Raw genomic sequence first — 13,824 nt, 5'->3', positions numbered from 1 at the left:
CATCCACTACTTCCAAAGCACTCCAGTCCCCTCGCCCGCAAGCGGCCATGCTGACCGGCTCATGTCTGGCCAGATGGCCGAGGCTCCTACATCACTTGCTTAGACCACCTTAAACTTCAATTCTGCCTGCTCCTTCAGCCATTTGTGCTCTAGTATCAGCTCCTAGCTTGTCGGCACTTGGAGGAACAGCCATAATGCCTGATTCCACAGCAAAGAGAGCCTGGAGCCCTGCACTTGACCTCGAGCCTTCATAAACATTCTGTAATCGAACCCATGAGGGTGGTTGAAACTGGAAGAACACAGGAGCTGGAGCCTCCAGGAAGATTCTTCACCACAGCCCACTCCTTTCCACAGACAAAGACGTGGAGGAATACGTGCCAGGGTGTGTCCTGGACACAGGGCTTAGGGCAAGGGTTCTGAACCTGGCCTTCATGGTCCCCATGCCTAACCTCTGGTGTGGAATTGGAGGAGTTAGCTCGCAAGTGGGTTTTTCGGGGAAGAGAGTCCAGAGGACACATTTTAGAAATCACTGATCGAGTACATGGGTGGGCAGGGAGTGGGAGGCGTGGTGGCAAATATAAAGCGGGGCGTGGGGGTCGTGGCAGGAATTGCAGAGGCTGTAAGCAGGGTGCTCTCCACACCACACCTGCAGAGCGACCTCTGGAGGAACACCGCCACCCCTCAGCCAGGAGAACAGTCCCCAAGGGGGAGGCCAAGCTCTGGCTTCACCATCCCGCCTTGTCGAGGACAGAACAGAGGTTGAGTTCAAGTGCCCCCAGGTGAGAGGCAGTCACGCTTCCACAGCATCTCCAGGGCCAGCCGCCGCTGCCCATCACTCCCTTCTGAGCACCATCTATTCACCTCGCCCCATTTTTCTTTTAAAAGGTAGACTCTCCAGGGAAGTCAGAATCTAAAACTTTCATTACTTCTTCTTAATTAACGTATCAGTTGCCTACAGTCTGCCAAGCCTGTCCCTCTCAGAAAACCACAGTTCTAATAAGGTTTGTTCCTTGAAAAGCCATTTTGATGGTTGAGAAGGCCTGGTCTCTTTAAGGATCTGGAAAAAGACTGGGACGTTCAATATGTTTCCACTGTAACATTTACGTTCCTGAGTTTGTAACTTTCAGTCATCATCTCTTTTTTAAAAAAGGTTAGAAGCTGGCCCTCAGACGTCTTTCCAGTCCTCTGTGATTTTCTCAAATGGCAGCCTCTGCCCTTCAGTGACCACTTTCTTGTTAGAGGCAGCTTAGAATCTGCCTTTAAGACCTGGGGTTATTCACTATACTCTTCTTAATTAATGTTTCAAAATCCCCTCCAATTTTAACGTGGTTTTGTGTTCCCTAGCCCACGCTAGAACCCAGGTTATACCCACCCATATACACACATAACCCACAAATACATACATGTGATTGTATGTGAGTAACCAGTACCCAATGATTTTCTAAGAAAGTAAGGGTATACTTCTGGCCCTTATGGTGATGATCTTTACCCCTTTACATTTACCTAATTCTTGATATAATTAAGTCTTTATTTTTTTTTATTTCCTATAGCATCTTTTCTGAATAATTCACTTTATTGTGGAACTTTGGAAAGTAAAGAAATACATAAAGAAGTAAAATGATAACTCGCTTCCCCTAAACGCTGCTGTCTTTTGCACGATATGTTGGCCTGACCTTTTCAGGTTTCACAACCTTCACTTTTCCTAAATAGGCTCACCGGCTCACCAAAATCATTTTTTCTCTTTGTTTCTTCAATCTGGCTTTCTCACCCAGCGTAACGAGCATCTCTCCTTGTCTCTCTCAAAGTGGAGGCAGAGAAGAAAGAACAGTGGACTTGGGATTCTCAAAAGCTGGGATGGAGCTCCATCTCTTTTTTTCTCTTCAACTGTACCCTTTTGCATAATCACTAGAGCACTCTCTGCCTCAATTTCATCATCTGTAAAATTGGGATAACAGTTTCTGCCCAGAATTTCTCCTACACCAGGACTATCAAAAATATGTGGGGAAGAAAACGTGAGAAAGCCCCAAACAATTTGTTTTGTTTGTTTAATTAGTTGCTAAGTCATGTCGCTAAGGGTCTCTTGAGAGTGCCTTGGACAGCAAAGAGATCAAACCAGTCAATCCAAAAGGAAATCAACCATGAATATTCATGGAAGGAATGATGCTGAAGCTGAAGCTCTAATACTTTGGCTACCTGATGCAAAGAGTCGACTCACTGGAAAAGACCCTGATGCTGGGAAAGATAGAGGACAGGAAGAGAAGGGGGCGGCAAAGGATGAGATGGTTGGATAGCATCATCGACTCAAAGGATATGAATGAGTTTGAGCAAACTCTGGGAGATAGTGAAGGACAGGGAAGGCTGGTATGCAGCAGTCCATGGGATCCAGTGTCCAAAGTCAGACACGACTTACCGAATGAACAAGAATCAGGTCTACTCTTTTGTGACCCCATGGACTGTTGCATGACAAGTTCCTCTGTCCATGGGATTTCCCAGGCAAGAACACTGAGGTGAGTTGCCATTTCCTTCTCCAGGGGCTCTTCCTGACCAGGGGTTGAACCCAGGTGTCCTGTAAGTCTCCTTTGTTGCAGGTAGATTCTGTACCGCTGCACCACCTGGGAAACTACACAGCACTCCAAAAATGTAAGTGATTATTACTATTACAAACAAGTCAGTTTGTCTTGGCCTCTGTTTCCTTCTTTCGTTGAAAACTTCCCTTTCTTGCTCAAATTGTTTGTTTGTTTACAGGTTTCCTTACAGCTTTCTATTTTTCTCCTCTGATCAGTTCATTCTGCCCAAAGCTCACTTTAACTTTTAAATTCTTGATTAACTGGGGCTTATTTATGCATATGATCTGTATTTTTTTTTTTTGGACTTAGAATTCATGTTCTCTCAATATTCTAGGAACATGTCATCTCTTGACCATACTTTCTTCTCTTGCCATCTATGATCTAATAAGATATTCAAAGAGGTCAATGCCAGATTTGATCTGCAAGGCCCTAAGCCAGAAATGACTGCCCCAAACATGGGACAACTATGCATTACATCCTCACCACCAAACTGGCTCTGACTGGGTGGGGACCAGGGGCTGTCATACTAGTTATTACTTACTGAATGCTAACTCTGTCACAAATACAGTTCAAAGTGAAATAAGTCACTTAATTCTCATAATGACTGAAAGGCCAGAACTATAAATACCTCATCTTGAATTTCCATCCTAAAGGAAATCAATCCTGAATATTCATTGGAAGGATTGATGCTGAAGCTGAAACTCCAATACTTTGGCCACCTGATGCAAAGAACTGACTCATTTGAAAAGACCGTGATGCCGAGAAAGATTGAAGGTAGGAGGAAAAGGGGATGACAGAGGATGAGATGGTTGGATGGCATCACCGACTCAATGGACATGAGTTTGAGTAGGGTCGGGGAACTGGTGATGGACAGGGAAGCCTGGTGTACTGCAGTCCATGGGGTGGCAAAGAGTTGGACACAACTGAGCGACTGAACTGAACTGAACATCTTGAAAAGTGAAAGTCAGTGTTAGTCGCTCAGTCGTGTTCGACTCTGTGCAACCCCATGGACTGTAGCCCCCCAGGCTCCTTTGTTCATAGGATACTCCAGGCAAGAATACTGGAGTGGGTAGCCATTCCCTTCTTCAGGGGATCTTTACAATCCAGGGATCAAACCCAGGTCTCCTGCATTGCAGGCAGATTCTTTACCATCTGAGCCACCAGGGAAGTCCCTCTTACAGGTAAGGAATCTGGAGTTACAGAGAAATGAAGACCTCTGCCCAGTAAACCAAAGGAGCTGTATGGAAGCTCTGGCTGTCTGACTCCTGAGTGCTTGTTTTCAACCACTGTTTTCTGGACCTGCCACCATGTTAGACCGTGATAAGAAACAACGGAGGGGTGCGCAGGTTAGCAGGTCCCCTCGGAACACCTGAGGCACCACTGGCAGAGATGGTGACCAGGAAACCTTTAGGCACCAATAGGTGATGACAGCAAGAAGCAGAGAAGTGCAGCCCACTCCACCCACAGCAAAGCTCCTCACTGATGATGCCAACACATGCCCTTGCTTTTCTGGAAGACGGTGCTAGGCGTGTCCTGTATCTAAGGAGCACGGTCCCAACCACCCTGCAAATTCCACTGTGCACTCTCCTCATTACGAAGAACTGGACACACAATATGTCTAAGTGTCTGACCACTCAAGTCGGCCATAAAAATTTACTACAGAGCTATAGAGCATAAAGCTTAAGAGCATGGGCTCCAGACAGACAGCTGGGTTCAAATCCCGGCTCTTTTGTGTCCTAGGTATCCTCTTCCATAAAATGCAGGCAATAACTGCAGACACTTCCAGGGGTGGGGGGTGGGGGGCAGTGGGGTTGGGATTGTCGGATTCATTCATGCACAGAAAGCACCGAACCCAGAAGCTATCAGTGCTCAGATCACACCACCAGCCACTTGGTACATGCCCACCCCATGCAAGAACTCTGCTAGGCTCCCCCGGGGTAGAGGGCAGAGGTGTTTTCTGCTCTTGAGAAAGCAGGATGGATGGAATGGAGACACGGTAAGAGTCACTTCAAACTAGAGGACCATGGTTAGCAAGGAGGCAGTGACTCCAGCCTGGGGGTGCCAGGATGACCTGGGGCAGAGAAGTCCTGAGCGGAATCTTGAAGACAAGACAGGAGTGAGGCAGGTGAGCGGAGGTGGGGAGGGCACCGCGACAGAGCAGGAGGTGTGAGCAAAGGCGGGAGCCTGAGACTGCCTTTCACATTTTCCTTTTCCCCTGCCTCCGTCGCCATCTTCATCTCTCCCCTTCCCGGATTGTGTAAAGATAAAAGATAAGCCTGGGAAAAATGGTTCTATACATAAAGCTAGAAAGATTAGTCTTGCTCTCCTTTCTGACAGGCATTTATCTAGTTTTCTAGATAAATACTGTGAAAGAGAACCGGAGAAGGAGACAGAGACCAAAGATTAAAAACCACAGGTCACAGTGCCTGTTGCTGCTCTGGGTTCCAAATGCCAGGGCCTCACTGCCTGCCCCCTGCCCATCAGATGCTCCCTCTTCTCCTGCCCACGGGGAGTATGTGGTCCACGCACCGCACTGGAGGCCGTTGCAAAGCCGTGATGTTGAGCAGGGTAGAGTTATCAACACTGATGTTGTGTGTGTATTAAGCTCATGGTTTGAGGGGTTCTTTACATTTCCTCACTTGCTCCACAACACAATCCCTGTATCCCCTAAAGGTCTCATTTTACAAATGAGGACGTGAACTCAGAGAGGTTGGGTAACTTGCCGGAGTCCCACAGCATGCACGTGGGGCTGAGATGGGACCAGATTCCTGGCCCCTCACGCATTCCTTCCCCAATACCACTCTGCTTCGAATTACTGAAAAGTAGTTTTAAGATCCACACGTGACAAAGCTAAGCACCAGAACGCCCTGCAACACCAAGAAACAACCTCCTTTCTTAAGCAGAAAAGACACAGGAAATTGATAGAATCACTGACTCAATGGACATGAATCTGAGCAAACTCCAGCAGACAGTGAAGGACAGGGGAGCCTGGTGTGCTGCAGTCCACTGGGTCAAAGAGAGTCTGATATGACTTAGTGACGGAGCAACAACAACAGGGATATGGAATCTTTATCTTGTATGTTTACTTAAAAAAAAAAAAAGTGCCCTCTGAGTCACTAGTTAACGCAGATATTTGAAACGAAAAGAGTTCATATCCTTTTTGGAATGAAGCAAGTGTATCTAATGGAATAATAATCGTGAGTTCTGCTGCTAGTAAAAACCCAACAATGAAGCAGGATGCTTGATCACCATTCTCTTATTCTAAGCACTCAAAGTGGTAGTCTGGGTTTGAGAAAGACATAGATGGGAGAAAATGGGTAATCATCGGAACATCCAAGACTAAATAAGTTCAAAGGGGACTGTTTCCTCTTAAAAGAGGTATCTTCAAGTTGGAGGTGCAGGATATTTACAGAAGGGTAGGAATAGGCTGAGCGACTTCCCTTTCACTTTTCACTTTCATGCACTGGAGAAGGAAATGGCAACCCACTCCAGTGTTCTTGCCTGGAGAATCCCAGGGACAGGGGAGCCTGGTGGGCTGCCGTCTATGAGGTCACACAGAGTCGGACACGACTGAAGTGCCTTAGCAGCAGCAACAGCAGGAATAGGCTAAGAAGATGGTGTCCAAGCATTAACCATCATGTGAAATAAAAGAGACGCTGATTGCCAATGCCATGACTTTCTCACCTCTTGTCCTCACTAAATTAAATTACAGTCCAGAAATTGGCTATTTTGTAGGATGCATTTTTCTACTTGAAAACAACTTTGTCTTTTCCCAAGAGCGAAGTCCAAAGAGAAAGGATCAGAAGGAAGTCACTTCAGCTAAGTTTCAGAGTACATGTGCTTACAGGGTCCTATACATGCGACATAAACCCTCCCTGCCTTTTACATGGCAGTGGCTCTATAGAGTTTCAAGAGCCAGGGATTAGAATCCAAGGGTGTCCGTTGGAATCCTGGCTTGCTGACTGCTGGGTGCCCTTGTGCTCTCTAACCTTCACTCTGTCCATCTGAGAAAAAGAAAATAATGTCAGCCTGCTGGTAAGGATTGAATGAGATAACATATGTAATGTAAGCCAGAATATTACATATATAACGTAACCACAAATATCTACTGCTGATTCAAGGCCCAATTTCAACAGAAAATTGAAACTGTCCTAAGCAAAAGTGAGGCCATTCCTTTTTAGATGATTATTATACTTAAACTGACAGCAATAATTCTTAGTATTTTCATCCCACCATTTCTCTCCCAAATGATCTACAACTTCTGGCCACCTAATTTCAGGACTTTCTCATTTCCTTCCCTAACCTCAAACTGAGGTACATAAACACAGACTGACCAACAACTGAGATTCCCTGCTATGATGGTAGAAAGACATTCGCAAGTTTCAGAACCAACTTTGAATTTCATCTTGAAATCAAAGCCTCTCTGTAAAGAGCGACAGAAAAAAAAGGAGAGGTTGAGAAGGTGAGTAACCATGTTCCTATTTATTCCAGAAAGCCTGGCGCAGTGAAGGCAACTGGGGCACATGAGATGAAAAGTCCTTCCTAGGAATTTGCCCCCAAAGTTAGCATGAGAATGGTGAAAAGCAAATAAAAAGAGGATGTATGCAGATGACTTGAGAGGGCTTATTTCTAGCTGGGAAGCTCAAGAAAGACTTGGTGGAGGAGAGTCTTAGAGATGGACCGGGAAGGATGACAGTATTTTCATGGAATATGCAGCAAAGGGGAAAAGCACATTAAGCGATAAGGGAGCGCTTTTGGAAGAAATGCCCTTATTAAACACAGTGTAAAATGAAACTCAAAGACGTGAGGCACTGAGAAATGGGTGAGTTTTCATCATCAGTCTGTAGCAAGCACTAGATACTCGCATCCATACAGCTCTAGTGAAACACACCGGAAGCATCACGAGGTGCTTGGATGGCCAGGAGATGAAAACGTTAGGGGTATAAATATGTCAACTTTACCCTCAATGCATGTTAATTTCTATCACCATCAGTATGGACAAGCAGCATTTCTGAGCAAGGCCCATGTGCAGAGAGCATTCTGCTAAGCACCAAGGACTTAAACTGACATAAAGCAGGAAGCAGGAGTCTCATTCTCATGGAAAAACGGCAAATTCATCAACAAGCAAAAGTGATTTCTCTTCTATACGGAGGAAAAAAAAACCCACCCAGTAATTTTTTTTTTCCTCCAAAAATCCAAGGGGTCAACGTTCTCCTACCCAAGAAAGACCTTCCGTTAAATCTGAGCACCTATATTTGGCCAGGGTCAGATTTCTTCTGCAGTCTCTCTTCCTCTGTGAGCTGAAGGAAAAACCAGGACACACACATAAACGAGATCAGCACCGGACTGAAATGAGTTCTGTCTCCCCTTAAGCCCAGAAACAATCTCAGAGCTTCTAACAAGGTGATCGAGAGGAGAGCCATGAACCCCAAAGACATCAACTCTGGCCCCACGGAACGTGTGGTCTGCATGGTAACAAACCCAAGGCAAGAGGCTGTAGTATCTCCATGATTCGGATGTTCTGCTTCCAAAGGACCAACCAGCAGATCAGTGAGTCCACTGCTCAGGTTTCTCCTAGACAATCATCGGCTCACACCTCTGCACATCACACCAAACTCCACTGTGAGTCCAAACCACGCTCATCACCTTTCTCTCCAACTGCTCTGAGCAGACGTCCAAAACAGAACTATTTTTACTTTCTTATGATTTGTCCTTTTAAAGGAACACAGATCCAATAAATCTGCTTTCTCCTCTCACCTCTGTACATTTAGGTTCACATTGCTTTTAAAATGGGGAGACAAAAAGGAAGCAGGTGAGAAAACTATTAAGCCAGCCAGCTTAACAGTCAGTGATTAAAGTAACAGTCACAGAAGAACGAAGCTTACTGCCTCCCACCTTCTTCCTCCTCTTCATGCCTTTAATATTCAACTCCAGGCACTGAGAGGGAGGGGACGGGGGCCAGTGGGTCCCAACCGCACTCAGATAATTGCCCCATTCACACCCCTCACCAGTCAATCAGGGTCCGCTCAGCCAGCCCCATTTATTAATAGTTTTCCTACATTTACAGTGTTACTCAGGAGTGAAACGAGGCTCTCGCTCCGAAATGAGAAATGGGGCACCCTCAATACAGACTAAGTGGAACAGGGCATGGGGCCATGCACCCTACTTGCAGGCAGGCACACTTGTGTCAAGGGTGTCCAGGAAAGTAGTCCCTCCCCCTCCCCCCAACCACCCTGTTCCCAGCGCAGGTCACTGGTGAGAGCGCCCAGGAACAGGGTTACTATAGCTCTCCTCTGAAGCCCACACCAGTTCCACCCTTTGGGCGCACTCTGTATACTAGAGGTCCTTACGCTCCAATCAATTCCTCTGACCTCTGACTCAGGGACGCTCTGCTGGTCATGGGACCATTTCACAGCCTTAGCATCTCCGTTTGCACATTCAAATACTAGAGCTGCAGGATGCTTAGAGCTAACAGGTGCCCTGTCAGTCATCTCGCCCAGTGGTTCTCAAATATGGCCTCACATGAGGCTCCCTGGGAAACGTATTTAAATGACCACAGCCTGGCTATTGCCCTGAGAGATTTTAATTGAACTGTTTGGGGTCAGCCTGGGCACGGACATCCATGACCATGGGGTGGTGTTATTTGTCTGTATTTGTTTTTGCCAAAGTTCTGCAGGTGATTGTGTGACTGACCTGGGGCTAAGGAGCACCGTCTTGCTTGGTTAACGAGCCTGTCTTGCTCTTCCAGAAATGAGGAAGTCAATGCCCAGCATCCATGGGGGCCACATGGTCACAGGGGAAAAGAACACAAGCAGAAACCAAAAGGAGTTTCTGATTGCCAAGACCACCGCCGCCCCCACCACCATGGAGGACACCCTGGGAAAACGTAACTCTGTAAAGACCCTTCACACACCCAGGGGGAACAGGATACCCTGGGCTCTGAAGATGGGGCCAAGGGCTCACCACTGGCTGGCTTCAGGGTCAGGCAGCCCAAAGAGACAAGCGGGGCTGGGCACTGGAGGGGAGGCACCGAAAAGGGACTCCGTGGACCTGACTCTGCCACATGCACGTGGCTTTAGACCACGTAGCTAACCTCAGAAATACTTTCACAGCTTCAAAATGGGGCCTATGGAAGATAGTTAATCTCCAAGGAGCCTGTCAGCATTAATATGCTTTATCCCATTTCTTTCATACACACACACACCCCACATGCATTACTGTACCTAAATGCACAGACACATTCACTGCATTTAAGAAAATCTTTGACTAATGTTTGGCAGGTAAGTCCCTGCACAAACATGCCCATATGTACACAAGTCTAGTGTGTGGGGTGTGTGTGTGTGTGTGTGTATTTGGATACAAATACAAAAAACACTGCTCTCTAATCTAAAGTGACCAGACTAAGACCCCTGGGAGGTGAGAGGGTCAACCCAGAATGTCTGGGCATTCTCATGGGGTACAGAGGGCTTTGGGGAAAGGACTGAAGACATCAGCTAAGCTCCAGGTTTCTCCCAAGCCTCTCCTCCCCTCCCCGAACAATGCAGCTTTCATCCGGCCCTTGAAGTCCCTTCTTTCCGAAAGAAATGAGATCCGATTTCCTAAGAAATTCTCACCAGTTGAAGCTCTGAGAGGGTCTCTATAAAGAGTCACAGGAAATTGAGACTTGACATTTCTTTCTAAAGGAGGAGATTTGTGGTCTGAATGAGGCGGTGAGCAAACCCACAGACGATGGCGTGTGTGGAGTGCTGTGTGGCTGTTAGAAGTCGTGCGAGTTAACCAGTTGAAACCTTCAATTGTCTTGATCTAGGAAGCTCTCCATGACAGATGGCAGATACCTCCCCTTAGAAGGGTGGACCCCCAGCAGGGTCCAAAACTGGGCCTCTTTTTCCTTCCAGGCCTGTCACTCCCTTGGGCCTGGCCTCTTCCTGGCCCCCGGCCCCGCTGCTCTAAGCACAGCCCTGTCTCTATGCCTTCCCTGCCCTGCCCCTCCAGTCACCGCGAAATGAAAGTCCCACCACCCAGCGGTGCCACCTGCTCATCCACACACCCTCAGGTGTACGCTCTCTTTACCTGTGGCTCTTCAGGCTGAGCTTAGGTTCCTTTTGCTAATGAAACATATACAGACCATAATATCCAGAGAAATGGTGAAAGTGTGGGGAAAAGGGTAGAGAAGGATGGGGAGCAGGGAGACACGCAAATAAAATTTAGCAGAACATTCATTGCCAATCCATCTCCCCCTAGGCTCCAATGCTACAGTTCACTGAAGTGGTAGCTGCAGGTGTCTTCTGAGCATGTCTACACCAGGACAGCCTCATGAAGAACACTCCTGAAACAAGAAGCCCTCTAAAGAGGCCACCAAAACATTTTGTGAATGTCCTGAGAGCAAGTAACTGAGCCCCTCTTCTTTCATCAATCCCCTTCACCATTAAAGAAAGCAGCTAGTGTCCGCCTGGCATGGCCTCTCCCTGCCTCCCTTCCTCTAGAAACACATGGGGCTCGGCTAGGCCTTCATTCCCAGTAGCTTGGCCCGGGCTAGGATCCAGCTCTCTCCCTGGCTACAAACCAACTAACAGCTGTCCCTTTCTTTCTAACGGCCATCAGCAAAGTTAGTAGCAAGCCGTGGCCTGAGATGAAGATGGTATCCTTTGCTCATTCCAGAGGCAAGCCTAATAAGCAGGGCTAGGATTCATTAACTGTAGAGCCACTAAACCAGAAAGGACTCTCTTCCCTCTTCTTTCAACAAGACCCTCACATTATCCTCTGCCCTCATTGTCTGGAATCTGAAATCCCTAATCACTGAACCAGCACAATGATGTGCTGATCTTCTCCCCAAGTTAAGGGATGTGAGCGAAAGCGGGAGGCTTGCCCCATGATAACACCTGCCTCCCCGTCTGTGCTCCATCCTCCTGAAACGACCATCGTCTCCTTCTTCTAGGAAACTCCTAATTAAAGATGTAGTTTAAATGTCACCACCTCCATGAAGCCCACCTCTTTCTCCAAGGCTGCTCTCTTTTACATCTCTTACCCAAGGACATGGTGGTCTCCTTACGTGTCTCCCCCATTAAATGCCCAACTACTGGAAGGCACAGCCAGAGCTAAATTTTTTTCATAACACAGTGCTTGACAAAAATTGGTTCTTAACACATGTTTGTTGAATAATTGAGGAGAGCAAAAGTCACAAAAATAAATGAAGTTAAAAGAAGAGATAGTGTGAAAGAAAAGAAACCAAGAAATAAATAAACTCAGAAGCTGGAGTACAAGAAAAGAAGGAGAAGAATCAGTGATGAGAAGGACCAGAATAAGAAACCAGAGAGGACCGGAGGCAAAGAGGCAAACGACATACGTGGGTGGAAGAGAGAACGAAGAAAGGACAAGGGTGAACTTAAATACAAAACCTCCTCTCTGATTTTTTTTTTCCTTTCTATTTTTAAGAACAAAGCAGAAAGGCTGGAACTCCCCAAAGGAACAGAAACACATGTGGAACTGCCAATGTTCACAATGATTCAGAATTGGGTTCAGGAATGATGTAGACCCACGATCCATGGTCAAGTAATTTGGGCATCACCTGGGAGATGGCTAGAAATGCAGAATCTAAGGTACCAGCCCAGACCTACTGATTCAGAATGGACATCCTAACAAGGTCCCCGGGTGATTGTTATTCACAATAAAGTTTGAGAAGTGCTGATGCAGACATCTGAAATCCACAAATAACCCCCACATCTCTCTCTGTTAAGAGGAGCAGTGCACAAAGCCTTGGCAGTGAGCAGCTACCCAACTTAAACAAATCACCTAATGTCCCTGGATCTCAGTGTCTTCATCTATTACGTGAGGTCAGAGAAGATGCTTTCGTAAGTGTCGCAGAGCTCTCAAACTCTTGATCTCCTCTAACATCCTAACTGAGAACCATTCCTAAACCCACCTGAATGAATAACAAATAGCATCTTTCACTAATTAATAGTTCACTTCTTCTCTACACTCATTCACTTACTATTTCCCCAAGTCTCTATTATGTGCCAGACACTGTGCCAAGTAAAAAATGATTCCAAGGTGAATAAACCCCTCCCTGCCCTCAAGGGGCCCACAGACTTCTTAGGGAAAACAGGGCATATAAACAAAACTAGGATAAAGTGTACTCATGGTCATCTGCATGCAGTGATGGAGAGAAGGCAGAACGTCCTGGGGTAGTCACAGAGGATTTCAACGACAGGTTACATAGGCACCAGGTCCCTTCTCTGCCAACCTCAGCTGAAAGCAGTGGAAAGTGAAAACACAAAAATGACATGGTTGGAAGTCACTGAGGAACCAACTGCAAGGTTCCGAACACACCTCTCTGGGCTCACAAAACCCTCAGAGCTGGTCCACACCATGGGTCTTGGGTCCTGGCTGCAGGAACCTCATTAACAGCCACAGGTCTGCTGTAGAAACCCACCTCCTCTGAGTTATGCCTGCTCCTTCACATTCTATCTTCTGCAACCTTCCGAAAGATAATATCAATTCAACCACTAATTTACTCTCCCTGGAGACTTCTTCTTGTGGTTGCAAAGAGGAGACACACTTTAATAAATGTGAACAATTCATTAGACCAGTAACTCTTTGGATTCATATTTATTTACAGAGAGAGCAGATATTACGATCCAACTGTATGCATCGTAGCAGAGACTGCAAATGTAGTTTACTGAAAGGAAGAAATTTCTAGAATTCTTAAGGAGGGTGCAGAATGGCAGTGAGGAAAAGGAGCTTATCCACTTCTGACCCCAGCAAGTTAGCCAAGATGATGGCTGATTTTGTCAGCCATACTGTCCATCACTAGAGAGAGAAGGCCATCATTCAGAACAATAGTTTCCCAGCCTTTAGAATGACGAGCTCCACCTGGCTCCTATAAGCTGCTATTTTGCTCTGGTTTCTTCACACACAACCTGTCCTTTCCCCTGCCTCCTTCTCTATTTCACAGACTGTAAATATTAACTAAATTTTTGCTTTAGCCTGTCAGTACTAGACGATATGTTATCTCAATTTTCAGATCCTTGAACAAGAAAATAGTGGGGGAAAAAAACTCTATATCCTGAGTTCATCATATTCATGAAGGAGATGGGAGTTGGTTATTCAAGGTAATGATGATGTGGCCAAGGACTGAACCCAGCTCAGTCCTGTGTCTCCACTCACCCCACCAACCAATGTTAGCCCATGTGTCCACCCTCCAGATGCCCACTGGCGCCCCCACCTCCACACACACAAGTCTGGGTGCGTGAATGTGAAG

At 46.5% G+C, this 13,824-nt stretch overlaps 1 protein-coding gene across 1 annotated transcript in view; it reads right to left on the bottom strand.

Annotated features, from left to right (window-relative positions):
- The window catches only part of GRIN2B (glutamate ionotropic receptor NMDA type subunit 2B), a 528,935-nt gene that overhangs the window by 510,573 nt on the left and 4,538 nt on the right, over nucleotides 1–13,824 (bottom strand). The window lies entirely within an intron of this gene.

The sequence above is a fragment of the Ovis aries genome, chromosome 3, assembly GCF_016772045.2.
Source record: "Ovis aries strain OAR_USU_Benz2616 breed Rambouillet chromosome 3, ARS-UI_Ramb_v3.0, whole genome shotgun sequence".
In the NCBI taxonomy this organism is placed as follows: Eukaryota; Metazoa; Chordata; class Mammalia; order Artiodactyla; family Bovidae; genus Ovis; species Ovis aries.
The sequence above is the reverse complement of the archived record's forward strand: the minus strand, read 5'-3'. Positions and strand labels throughout refer to the sequence as shown.